Source organism: Saccopteryx bilineata, chromosome 10, assembly GCF_036850765.1.
Source record: "Saccopteryx bilineata isolate mSacBil1 chromosome 10, mSacBil1_pri_phased_curated, whole genome shotgun sequence".
Taxonomy (NCBI): Eukaryota; Metazoa; Chordata; class Mammalia; order Chiroptera; family Emballonuridae; genus Saccopteryx; species Saccopteryx bilineata.
In genome coordinates, this window is record NC_089499.1 from 26,657,429 (window position 1) to 26,671,179 (window position 13,751).

Here is a 13,751-nt window from a genome sequence, read left to right on the forward strand (position 1 = left end):
TGTAGTAATTAATTCAAGCAAGAAATGACGTTTGGGCTAGACCAGAACTGTAACAATGGAGGAAGAGAGAGTGTTTGACGCTAAGTATATTTTGAAGGTAGGAATAAAAGGATTTGCTGACAGCTGGATGTAGAATGGGAAAGATAGGAATCAAGGATGACTCCAAGGTTTTTCTGCCTAACTGGAAGGTGGATTTGCTATTAAGTGAAATGAAAAAGACTAAGTGAAACAGATTTGGGAAGGGAAACAAGAGTTCAGCTTTGGATTTGTTACTTTCAAAGTGTCTAATAAATATCCAAATAGAGCAGGGGTCGGGAACCTATGGCTTGCGAACCAGATGTGGTTCTTTTGATGGCTGCATCTGGCTCACAGACAAATCTTTAATAAAAAGAAAATAACGTTAAAAATATAAAACATTCTCATGTATTACAATCCATTCATTTTCCACTGCTCACATTCATGGTTGTGGGTGGCTGGAGCCAATCACAGCTGTCCTCCGGGACAACACCAAATTTTTATTGGATAATGCGTAACATACACGGGTCGTTGTATGGCTCTCACGGAACTACATTTTAAAATATGTGGAGTTCATGGCTCTCTCAGCCAAAAAGGTTCCCGACCCCTGAAATAGAGTGTTGAGTAGGCAGCTAGACGTAGAGATTAAATAAGTGATGGGTTTATTTTACAGACAGCTGAACAAAAATAAAACTCAAACAATAAAATTAAACCTCAACTGTTAGCATCTATTTGACTAGCTAATCAATATAAATTTTCACTATTATTAAATTTCATTTAGAACATTTATGTAATGCTCCATTATTAAAGGTCAAAAAACTCTACCAAAAAAAAAAAAAACCTCACTGAATACTAAGACATGCTAATAGAATTATAATTTCACCCAATAGTCAGTTAAAAGTAAATATGGATAGAGAAAAAATTTAGGCCTACATAAGCACAGTGCCACCAGATAGAGGGCTTAATTCACCCCTCTAGTAGGTGTATAACGCATAATGGTGAAAATGCCAGAAGAGCCTGTCTGAGTTCATCTGCAGCGTTTACTACAGACAGAGTAAGCCCCACAGACTCACAAGGGCATCATAAATAGTGCAGTGTGCACTGCAGAGGCAAAGCTGCTTAATGACAGGTTTTCTCCCTTCAACAAAATAACTGGATCATTACCATTTATTAAGGATAACACAGTGAAACTGAGTACTGATAATTAATATAATAAGCACACTGCTATGCAGGTACACACTGTCATATATCAAGTTTTACCCAACTGAGCTGTTTACCTAATAAATTTAAAATATTTTAACTGCCTAGTGCATTAGCAGAGCTTTAAAACAAAACACAAATTAATCCCTATAAGAACTGCTGATCTAAACAATTAAAACTTGAACAATTGAAATTGGGGGTGGGGGGGGATGCAAGACTGTCTCAGTGGATTAAATGAAAAATGGAAATTACTAGTTAATAAAATGTGAGTGCTTAGCAAATTAGCCTAATCTGAAATGTTAAGCAATAAGGTATATAGAGAATTTATTGAGATGCCTATTCTTCTAGTCAATATGTCCAAAATTCAACTGCCTGCTCTATGATAAATAAAAAACTATAACCAAGGACAGGCTGGTACCATGGAACAAGAGCCACAGGGAAACTGGGAAGAAATGGGAATTATACTTTAAAAGACTAAAGTTAAAATCATTTCAGTCAAAAAGTGAACTATAAATAATCAACTTACAATAAGTTTTCCTACTCCTTTTCAAAGAGCTCATTCTGCAAGTCTACCCATTAAAAGAGGATATAACTTCTTTCTACTCAAAATCCAATTATCATCAACCAAAGGATGAACCACCAGCACACCCTTTAGAACCTCTTCTGCTTTAGCGCCCAATGACTCGGCACAGTGCCAGGCTTATAGGTATTCAGTAGTTGCTAAATCTGAATTTCTTTCCATCTCATCCCCTTCCCTCTTATTCACCTTCCTTCTTTCATGGAATTTTTTAAACCTCCCCACCCCCACTCAACTTATTTGACTAGCATTTTTATTTTAATTATAAAACTGAATGTCTTCATTATGCTATGTGAAGGAATCCAGACACAAAAAGCCACACCTTGTATAATTCCATTTCTACGAAATGTCCAGAACAGGCAAATCCACAGTGCTTGCCAGGTGCTGGTGGGGGGGGAGGAATGGGAAATGCCTGCTAACAGGTACAGTGCTTCTCGGGGGGGGGGGATAAAATGTTTCAAAAGTAACAGTGGTGATAGTTTGCACAACTTTTGAATACACTAAACCAACTGAATTACACACTTTAAAGGGCTGAATTTTACGTATTTGAATTATATCTCAATTTCAAAGATAGCAGCCTGAGTCCTTTATAAGGCATGAGGTAAAAGCCCTACAGACCCCAATAACTCAGCAGTTCCAGATCGATCCCTACACTACAGTATCGTAGCTCAAGTTCAGAGTGAGGTCTTCAACTATGAAGAAAATGTTAAACTCGGTATACTCTATTTCAGAGGTGAGGGAAATGCCCAACTTACTTTAGAAACACATTCTATCTTAAATGATAAACTACAAATATTTGGGAACCTGAAGGGATACATTTCAGCTGCTCAACACACTCACTCATGCAGAACATTTCAACTTCCAACAACACACCACTGAACAAATTTTCCCGCCTTACTGAAAAGTCTCATTTCTCCACCTACTTCATTAATCCTGTGCAATGGTTTTTAAAAACAGCCTTTCTTCTTGATGTTTTTAGGGAGAAAATCCCGCCTACCCTTCAAGGTTCAGTTCGAGACCACCTAATTAGTGTTAACTAGCCCTTACTATTTTGTTTCTTGTAATGTGGTCTGCCCCTAACAATTCAACAGTATATAACTATATTTACACAATGCTTTAGGGCTTTGATTTACATTATTATATTAGATCCTTTTATTATCCTATGACGTAGGCAGTAAATTCAGGGAAGATAAGAGGTTTGTTCAAGTCTAGGGGTAAACCATGGACAAAAATCCAGAGATCCTGACTAAGTTTTGATCAATGAGAAGGAGGTGCACCGTAGGTTTTGGGTGAATACATGAACAAGACTGCTAGATGAGTTATCTTACTACTTACGCCACGCTTCCTTTGTATACCATCGGCTGTTTCGCTCACTATTTCCAGTGGAACAGCATTATTTCAAGAATTAAAATTATAAATTTCTAAAAAGCCATATCTTACATTTATACCATGTCCGCACAGCACTGAGCACACACAGATTAAATGATTAAATAAGCCACCCATGTATACTGAATATATTCAGTTATAGAGCCGTATCATCAGAAAAGACAAACTAAACAGAAAAAAACTAAAAAAAATATTTTTTAACTTACTCTTCCCCCACCCTCACCCCCAGAACATGTATGAAAACTTAAGACCAAACTTAAGCTCAATGTTATAAAGAAATAATTAACAAATGCATTAAGGTTCTGTTTATAATTGTATTTGTATAATATTTTTTACATTAAGTAGGAGTGTATACGTCTCAAAAACTATTATTCTAACTATTGATGGTGGTAGACTCTGCTACAGGACACTTATAAGACCTAAGACAACTCATACATCTGTGAGAATAAAGCAAAGTACCTTATATTAAATATAATTAATATAAAAAACTAGAGCTTATATTTTAAGGGAAAAAAATTTTAGCTGACAATAAACACAACCCCAATCAATGAGTTCTGTAAACATAAAGAACTAATGAGTTAATTAATGATAAAACAATCAATACAACCCTCTAATGAACTTTCTAATCATCTTCCTTTTACCAACATTAGCCCAGCTGATGTGACTTCCACATACAGACGAAAGTGAAAAATCTTTATCAAAAGATACTGACAACCAAGCAATCTAGGGTCACACACAAGATACTTCTTGCATGGTTAGCTTTTTAAAGAAAAATAAAGCATTCAGAAGTTCTCTGCATAAAAATATTTTAGTGCCTATTATATGCTACATGCCCTATTGAAAAATATGAATTGTATGTCATATGCCTTCACCAACTTCAAAACAAATGAGGAAGGTAAATGTATGCAACCTTTATGTGCCAGGCACTACTCTAGTGCTTTACACATTAACGTATACAATCATCACACAAAGCATACTATTTTACAGATGAGGAAACAAGCACAGAGCAACTACTCTGTAAAATGAACGCAAAGTTACAAAGTGCCCCGACAGCAGAGAGAATCACAGGACAGAGGTGATGGTTGAGCTGGCGGCCTTAAGTCCAAATGGAAGCAAAGGAGAAAAGGCTATGTATGTTTATGCACATAGGTAGGGAAAAGCTTTCCAACTCTGAGACTTCGGCTTGGCCTTGGCACACAGAGGACACAGGGCAGTGTGATGACAGACATGCAGTCCACATGCACAGGAAGCGTTTCAGAGCATGCATGAGCTAATTCTGACTTTAACATTAGCCTTTACTCTCCTTCGGGTATAACATTCCTGACAACTCTTTCTCAGTGGTAATAAATAAAGTGCGTGTTGGCCACCCTAAATTGTGTGCTCCATGAGATGGAAGCTAGACATATATAAACTGACATACTACCCGCATAAGCACAAACTGCTGTGTTCAGTCCCTAGTTATAGTCCAGCTGTGAGTTCTCACGAATGTTCCTAACCGGCCCCTGAGCCCGACTGGACAACATTCAGGTGGGCAGAACCCTGCTTCCCAAGGGGAAAACCTTCTCTCCAAAGCCCAATTACGGAGTCTGGTTACATAGGTAACATGCACCATGTTGGAAAATTATATAAAAATCAACTCTTGAACTCTCAATGCAACTCGACGTTCTTTATCCATTTATTACTTTCCTTGTGAAGACAGTGAGTAATGACTGTTTTATTCCGTTTTATTTATTCACTTGAAAATTCCATTCATGATCCATTTCAGACCTGCTCACTGAGCAGGGATACTTTCCTCCTCTGTGGACTTCACAGAGGTTTCCCTCCTGCTGGCTGGGTGGAGCCCCTCTGTCTCCTCCTTTACTGACTCCTCCCCCTTTGCCCAACTCCAGAGGCTCTGGTTTCAGAGGGCTTGGTCTTGGGGTGTCTTCTTTCTGTTTTCCCTTTCCAGATATCAATCAATCAAATCCTATGTATTTAAAATTCTTTATGATAACTACTTCTAGCTCTCCACCCGTGTTCAACTGCCTGTCTGACATCTCCATTTGGATATCTCACAGACATTTTACAATTAACATACCCAAAACAAAACTCTGGATCCTGTTAGCCAAACCACTTCCCCCACAAACCTTTGCCATCTCGTAACAGCATCATTTCCAACAGAATCAAACCCAACCAATGTCTCCCTTTTCTCTAACATTCCCAAATCTGCCATCTAGCCATCAGCAGTCCTATGAATTCTCCTTCAAAAACTACACCTCTAATTACCTTCTTTTCCATCTTCACGGCTACCGCCCTAATCCAGAACACCATCCTCTCTCCCCTGGGTGACTACCGACCTCCAGTCGTATCCAGAGCAACCAGAGCAGTCTTCGTGAAAGCCCAACTCTGCTCGGTTCAGCCCCAGCCTCACTCTGCACTGACCTGGCGCCACAGCACTCGCCTGCCCACTGCCCACCCCCCTTCAGTCCGTCACACCAGACTTCTGCCAGCGCCCTGCACACCAGAGCACGCACCTGCTTCGGAGCCACAGCAAGGCAGCTTGTCACACCTTACAGAGCTAGCCCTTCTCCATTCCGTTCTCAGTTCAGATGTCACCTCCTTAGAAAAGCCTTTCAAACCCAAAATAAAAGTAGATTCCCTACTCTAAAACTCACCCCTCGTTTGTTTTCTTCATAGTAATTATTATGTCTGTTACTTTCCTGTCCCGCAGTTTGGGGTTTTTCTTAACTACACATTTCTGTCTCCACAACCGAAACAGAAGCTTCACAAAGGTGGGCATTCCCTTCTGTCTAGTTTATAACTGCATCCCCAGTATCCTGCACAATAATAATCACGTAATAGGCCCTTAGAAAACATTTGTTTAATGTTAAAAAATAATGATTTCAAAATACACTCTCCTCAGCTTATTTTATCTTTCACTTAACCTAGTGATAGTTATTTTCTGAACATACCAGCATCTTGCATGTTCTTATTAAAGTATGTAATTTTATTTTGCTGTTTCCCAGGCCTCAATATCATTTTGAACCTATTCCTATTAATCTTGACCAGCTGTTTTGTTAAACATGTAGGTCATTCTCATCCTGTGACAGTCTTACCACTTAACAATGTGGCAAAATGTATATCAGCTCTATCCTACCCTAATTCTAATAAGCATTTAGAAAGAAACTCTCATCCTAAGTTTTTATGGGTCAGTATGTCAGTAAACCCCCTGCCTCCCAAGCCTCCAGCAGACTATGGGGCATCAATCCCAGGAGTCCTTGACTATGTCTAACTTATAAATTTAATGTTGTAAGTACATAAGTATCAGTTTAAGCCTGCCTAATTTCTTACCAAGAAAAGTGTGCTGACTAGAATATAGTCTCTACTTTGTAGATAAGTCATTACGCCCCAGCTGACTCCCCAGACACTGGGCCTGACATCTATGTGTCTGACTGAATGTCCATCTCAGAATACCTTCACATAAGAGACTGAAAATCTGTTCAAAGTTACCATCACCAAAATCCACAATCAGGAGTCCCCAAATGGCTGATCACAAAATTACTATATACTCAATTTGGTCATGTTTCAGTCCAAACCCCTAAATTCTTGAAATGATGGCAAACAGGGAAATGAAAGACTATTTCAACTATAGAGAATGATGATGTCAGAAACTATGTACAACTTTTTCTTCAAGGAAATTCTGAGAGCAACCAACCCAACCCACAGCTCGAGCGAGCTGAAAACTCAGAAAAATTGTTTAACACCTTTTCCCTGCTTGAAATTGGCCTCCTCTGAGCCATACAGAATTTGAAAAAGGAGACAGAATCAACTTTATATAACTACTTTATAATTTTTATAATTATTAAATGTTTTACAGCACCTATATTTACATAGTTGAGGAGGCTATGCTGACGTTAGTACTTAGAACACTTTGTCGGTTATATAAATATATACAAGATACTATCTATGGTTCTTATTTCATAGTTTTGCAACACTACGTATTTTCACCTTCTACTTCATAGTGAATTATTCGTTTCCCATTAATTCAGACAATGAAAAACAAGTAATGTCTGCTACATAATCATTGGGGGCTACTTCTAATGTCTTTGGGGTCGATTTTAACCGTTGGGGCACTTACCATGAGGTCCTTTGGGCACTGCAAGAACTAAAGCCACTCAGACACAAGACATTTGGGTAGTGTCAGACCGCTATGCACCCACTCAAACTGAGAGCAGAACGCACAAGGGTTTGTCTCAGTGTATTAAGAAATCATCTGAGACAAGATATTATGTAGACTTTTAAAATTCTAAAGGATATGACACCAATGCAACAGGACAGTAAATTTAATTCCTGTGCCCCCTCGGAAAACGTGTCTGTCCCTTTTCCCTGCCACAAATCCCATCTGTTTTCAAAGCAGGACCCTAACGCTACAGACTATCATTTATAAAACAGGCTGCTGCAGGGCATTTACTGAAGCGATGCACAAGGCTTGGCTGAGAAGGTAAATCTCGCCTCTTACACTGGAGAATGGGATAGCTAACTCAGAGAGAACCGAGAGAGACAACTCCCGCCCAGTCCTGTCCTTCCTAACTCAAGGGGCCGCCTGTTTTCCAAACCCCAACAGTTGTACTTTCTCCGATTCTAGACCGTCTCACCCTGCAGCCGCAGGCTAGTGCCAGACCCCCCAGACCCCTCCCCCCCCCCCCCCGCCCGGCCCCAGCAGACTCTCTCACTCACTGCCAGGCCACCTGGAACCCAAACACTCCACAGGTTGGACTACGTTTCCGGCTCCCGTGAGCCTAGAGCCACAGTGTCAACGGCAAAAAGCACTAGTGTTGCTCCTCTTCAGCAACTTGGCCCTAGCTGCAGGCAAGGATCCCCCAGCACCCGCAGCTGAATGGCACCTTCCAGCTCATCATCTGCATGCAGGTCTCGGATCCCTGTGCTCTGAGGCATCAGGCCACAGTACACTGCCCTAGCTTACAGACATGACAGCCATTTTTTAAAAATAATATTGAAGAAATGTTTTAAAATGTCTCTTAATCAGCAAAATCATAAGTGAAACAAGCAGTCTACATGTATAAGTAAAGAGCAGTGGCAGTTTCTTTAAAACTTTTAATTTTCTTTTAATTCTAGGATTTCTTGGCTCATGGGACATTCATGTCAGAAGAAACACACCCCAAACAAACCATAAGGATGCCAACAATATTTACTTTTTCCAGGACCACAGGACTGAGGGGAAACCATGAGGATTCCACTCTGTTACACAGTCTGACTTCAAGGTATTGTATACTGTCCAAATGAACATTCAAAGATTAACTGCATCAGATGACTAACTTATGTTGGCACTGATTAACAGTAATATTTTTATCTTTTGACTAAGTCAGGTTAGTATAGTTTATAAAACAATATTTAATAATTTCAGATATACCAAATTGATGGCTATTAGTTTATGTTCCTAAAACCCACGACGGCCTCTTATTTCCTCATATTATTCATATATCATCCTTTTCCTATAAATTTAAAGGTCATGAGTATAGAAAGAAAGAAAAGCCTCATTTATTCAGATATGGAACTGATAACAAACAGGCTGCTTTAAATTGCCAGGCCAATAAACTATAAAAATTACATACCACTGGCCCCAAAAGGAGAAAGAAGAGAGGAAAAATGAGTCATAATCCATGGGTAAAGAAGACAAAAGCTGATAAAAATAAACATCATTTGTCCAGGGTCCAGCTGCCGGAAATACCATTCTAGTACTACCTCGCACCTGGCACCTAAAAACCCTCTGAAATAAGCAAACAGGATTATTTTTAATTCCTCCAGAAGAGGGGTACATAGAACCTCCAAAAGCCACCCATTGTTCCTATGGACGGTTCTGACTGAGGATGAAGTCGTTACATCAAGAGGAAAATTATTTCCTTCTAATTTAACACAGCCCTGCCAGTTCTACTCCCTGAAATCACCAGAATAAAATTAAACTCTCTTCCATTTCATGGCTCTGAAAACAGTTAAACACAGCTACTACGGGCCCCGTCACTTCTCCAGACAGAATAACTCCAATCCCTTTCAAATGCATTTCATGATCACAAATAACAATTTCCAATTTTCTTATATTAATTGTATTTAAATTTCTTAAGTACCCATTCTACCAATGAAATAAGCAACACACTCGACCAGCAGAACTGAATGCCAGGCCTGGCTTGTCATTACACTGTGTGTACTGGGGAAAAAGCCGTTTCTCCTCGGGGCTGGATGGAGGGCCAGACCATAAGCTTCCCAGTCGCATCAGCCTATGGGTCTATCGGAAAAACAATGACCTGCAATATTGCTTTCATTTTGTTAAAAAGTTAAAAATAAATATTGAACCAATACTTTATAAGGATCTTTTATGCTCTAAAAGTAACAGTTTCCTAAGAGTCCTTGACTCTCAGGACTATAATGGTGGCTGGTGGGAAGAGAGCGGGGAGACAAACATTTGTCCGACATTCAACAGTGTTAAGATCCTACTTTGCAAACAACTGGGATTTGTCCTTGTATGGCATAATTACATCACTACAAGCACCCTTAACAAGGCCAAACGGACCTGGCCGTTTCTTACTCAAAATTGAAACGAAGCATAAATTTAAGCTTGAGAAGTTATGTTTCTAGAAATGTGCCGTGAAATACAGTAGTTACAACTCACATATGGCTATCTAAATTAAAATTAAGTAAAACTCAAAATTCATTAACACAGTTGGATTAGCCTCATTTCAAGTACGAAATAACCATACAGATCGCTAGGAGCTGTGTTGGACAACACAGATATAGTACACCTTCCTTGTACACAAAGTTCTACTGGGGCAGTGCTGTTCTACATTGATTCACATAAATTTTTTGCAAATGGAAGAGAGCACAGTAAAGTCTCAACATACTTGAGCGCTGACGTCTGAAACACCTAGGTTGAAATCCTTGTTCTGCTACTTGCTGGGCGACCTTCGACGAGTTACTTAACCTATCCAAGCCTGTCCTTCCACCTATAAAATACGAGCCCGTCTGAAAGTATTATCTACCACGAGGGTAGTAGTGAAGATACCATTAGATCATGCTGGTCAAGCACTGAGCAAACCACCCTCAAGCACTGGACGTTTACAATAGCTGTTAGCTCTCTAGGATAATTAACTCTATTTATCTATTCATAGGTGCACCGAACATCAACTGAATACTGAGATTTGTAATACAGAGATCCAAGAAAGAGCTCTCAGCCACTGGGTAAAACAGGCAAAATGGTTGTAATACAAAGCGGGAGAAGGGAAACAGCGGGTACAGGACAGGAGGGGCACGGGATGGATTCTGGGGGGAGGGGGGAAACAGCAGGGGCCAAGGCCAAAATCTCAACTCTGGTAAAAGGGCTCCGGCTCTCCTATTGGTTGCTTCAAATTATTACAAGGCTTCATCTTCCATGGAGGTGAAAGTACAAAGAGTCGACCTGCTACATAACAGAACAGGAAATCGAGTTTAGCTTATGGCTTCGCCTGATTCTCTTATCCATTTAAAATAACATGCTGCTTCTACACAAATCTGGATTTAGATGTACCTTTCAAGGAATCCCAGGAAACCCCTAAAATATGCAGACATTCTAAATAAACAGTCCTAAATGAACATCTGCAAAAAAAAAAAAAAAAAAAAAAAACAGTCAAAAAGCAAACTCTGACAACATAAATTTAAAATCAAAATTTGCACTGTTTTCAAAATAAAATACATCAGCAAAATATTTATGCTTATTATTTGTAACAATGCTTAGTTGATAAAAGATATGTAAGTCAATAAATGTAATAATCACTATAAAGAAATGCTTTGGGTGTGCTAAAAGTACAGTTTTCAGGACATTTTAAAAGATAAAGCAGCTATGGGAATTATAATATTACATGTTAGAGAGTAATATGCCACTTTCTATCTGAAGTGCTTAGGTAATAAATCTGAAATAATAACTAGCTATAAAACTGGGCAAACTAAAAACAAGTGATAAAATGTTCTGTTGCTATTATAAAATATAATCCCACTGTGATAATTTAATATTTTTTTGTCAAACACATTCTTGTACTGTTTTTAAAGCAACAAATAATAGAACAATAATAATATATCAAAGACCACAAGTAATGGGCATAAAACTCACTTGATCACACTCAATATTTTCCTTTCTTATGAAAGAAACATTTTAAAATCTATGGTTAAAGGCAGAAGTAACACATTACATTTTGAAAGAAGAAACTGAAATAGTTAATTATTTCACTATTGTACGGTTTTTCTTTTAAGATTTTGTTTATTCATTTTAGAGAGAGGAGAGAGAGAGAGTAAAGCAGGGGCGAGGAGTGGGAAGCAGCAACTCGTAATAACAGTTGCTTCCTGTGTGTACCTTGACGGGGGAAGCCCGAGGCCTCGAACCCACAACCTCAGCATTCCAGGTCAAGGCCCTATCCACTGCGCCACCACAGGTCAGGTCCCCAGAGTACAGTTTTGAAGTAAAGGTACAAGACAGCAATTACACGTGACATTCCCATTCAAAGTAACAGCCCCTTAAGGCTCTACGTTGGCTGTGGCCCCAGGTGAAAAGTCAGCCTCAAGGTATTACAGGCAAAAAACCCCACAAAAACCACACATACGGGGTGGGCAAAAGGAGCTTTACAGTTGTGAATATACAAAACAATTTATTCTCGTATTATTTATTTGTATTACAACTGTAAGCCTCCTTTTGCCCACCCTGCATACTCTTGGCAGTAACAAAGGATAACTTTAAACATGATAAAAGCAGGCAGGAATACGAGGACGTAAGCTTGAAGCTCTGAAATGCCAACAGAACAGAAGGTAAGAGCATGCTTTCTCCTTCTCTGTCACACTGTACACAGACTCCAGCTCTTCAGCTATCCAACCCGCAGGTGACAGTCCAAACAATTCTCTAGCTGTCCTAACCACTTAGTGTATACCAAATGCTATTTAAAGACTTCAGTCTTCATCAAGTCCATGTAAAACCACTCAACACTGCAACAACTGAGTCAAAAATTCACAGGAGTAAATATATAAGAATACTACTCAATTATTTATACTAAAGAGATAATTTAATTTATCTATATACAAAGATATAACATAGAGACTCAACATATATTTTAAATTTACCATGTTAGTGACTCCACGTAAGGGGCATTCCAGCATTCTGCTAACCAATACACATTTACATCACCTTCCAGTTATTCAGTTTATTTGCTAGTAATCTGTGTTGCTCCAAAAAAAAATTCTGAGGCAGCTTAAAATGTTTAGTGTAAAATGAAGATATGGATATAAAAGGGGAGAAAGAGTAATAAAATAAAACACAATGAGGGCTAAGGTATATCAACACAAAATGCAGTTAATCACTAAAGTAGAAAAGTTATAAGGCTATTAGCTTCCGGACTACTCACATAAAAAAGAGAAGCATTATCAACTTTAAGATTTGCCGAGTTCACAGATATTGGCAGTTTCTACAAATAAATAGTACCATCATACTCATAGTCTTGGTCCTTTAAGGATCCGTCTGCTTCATATCTGAATTAACTGTAAGAGATCTCTAAGGATTAGGAGTTACACCTGGAGAGCCTAAACTTCATCTAGCACATTATCTACTATTGAACCCTCAATAAATACTACTAACGTGAACTGTAGGGGAATGTGACCTAAAGTTAGAGTAACAGGGTCAATTTGGCATTAAGAAGACAGACATCTACAAACACTGAGTTAAGAATTGTTAAATATAAAGGAATCCTTTACCTCAACGAGTGCCAGTAATAATAACATTAACATATATACACACGCACAAGTGAGTGTGGTAAAAATCATTATACTCAAAAAATTATTTTTCAAAGGTTCCAGCTAAATCCTGACTCATGAAACACAGAAATACAAGTCAAACAGAGGCCAAGTAATATTCTGGATTGCCTGGCATGTTGATTTTTTTTTTCTTTAAGTGAATCACAAATAGCCACAAATGTAATTTTGAGTTTATTTCTCTATCTACTCACATACATGAAAAAATAAAGAATAAAAGATTAAAAAGAAACAAACCCTGGGTTTAAATCCAAATCAACCATTTCTAGTTGTGCGACCCTGAGCTAGCTGCTCAACCCCAGGTGTCCCACAGAGCAGATAAAAGACTAAATGACATCATATATGAAAACCCTTATAAAGCTACAAAATGCTATATAATTATCACTATAATGACAATAGAAGGAAAACAATTAGTGGCAATAAGTAGATTTTTGCACTTGTGACTCTTTCTAGAAATCACACCAATGTAAGACACTGTCCCAAATTTCTATCTCAATGCCTTCCTGTTATATCATATAGTTTTGAAAAATGTTAACCCACACATTTTTTTCCCTATATTATTGCTTCATTATTATAATCTGGAAATTACATTTTCCTCTATTAAATGGCTCTCGTCAACAGTAAGGTACAAGTCAATATTAGGTATAAGTCCAGTCATGGCCTCTTCTATACTGGGAATATCTTAACTAATTAAGACAACGAAAAGTAAATCAGTCAGAGCAGTGGTTTTCACCTTTTTACACTTGGGGACCGGTGA

General features: G+C 38.5%; 1 protein-coding gene across 1 annotated transcript in view; it reads right to left on the reverse strand.

Moving 5' to 3' along the window:
- Positions 1 to 13,751, reverse strand: part of UBE2E2 (ubiquitin conjugating enzyme E2 E2) — a 315,548-nt gene that overhangs the window by 278,250 nt on the left and 23,547 nt on the right. The window lies entirely within an intron of this gene.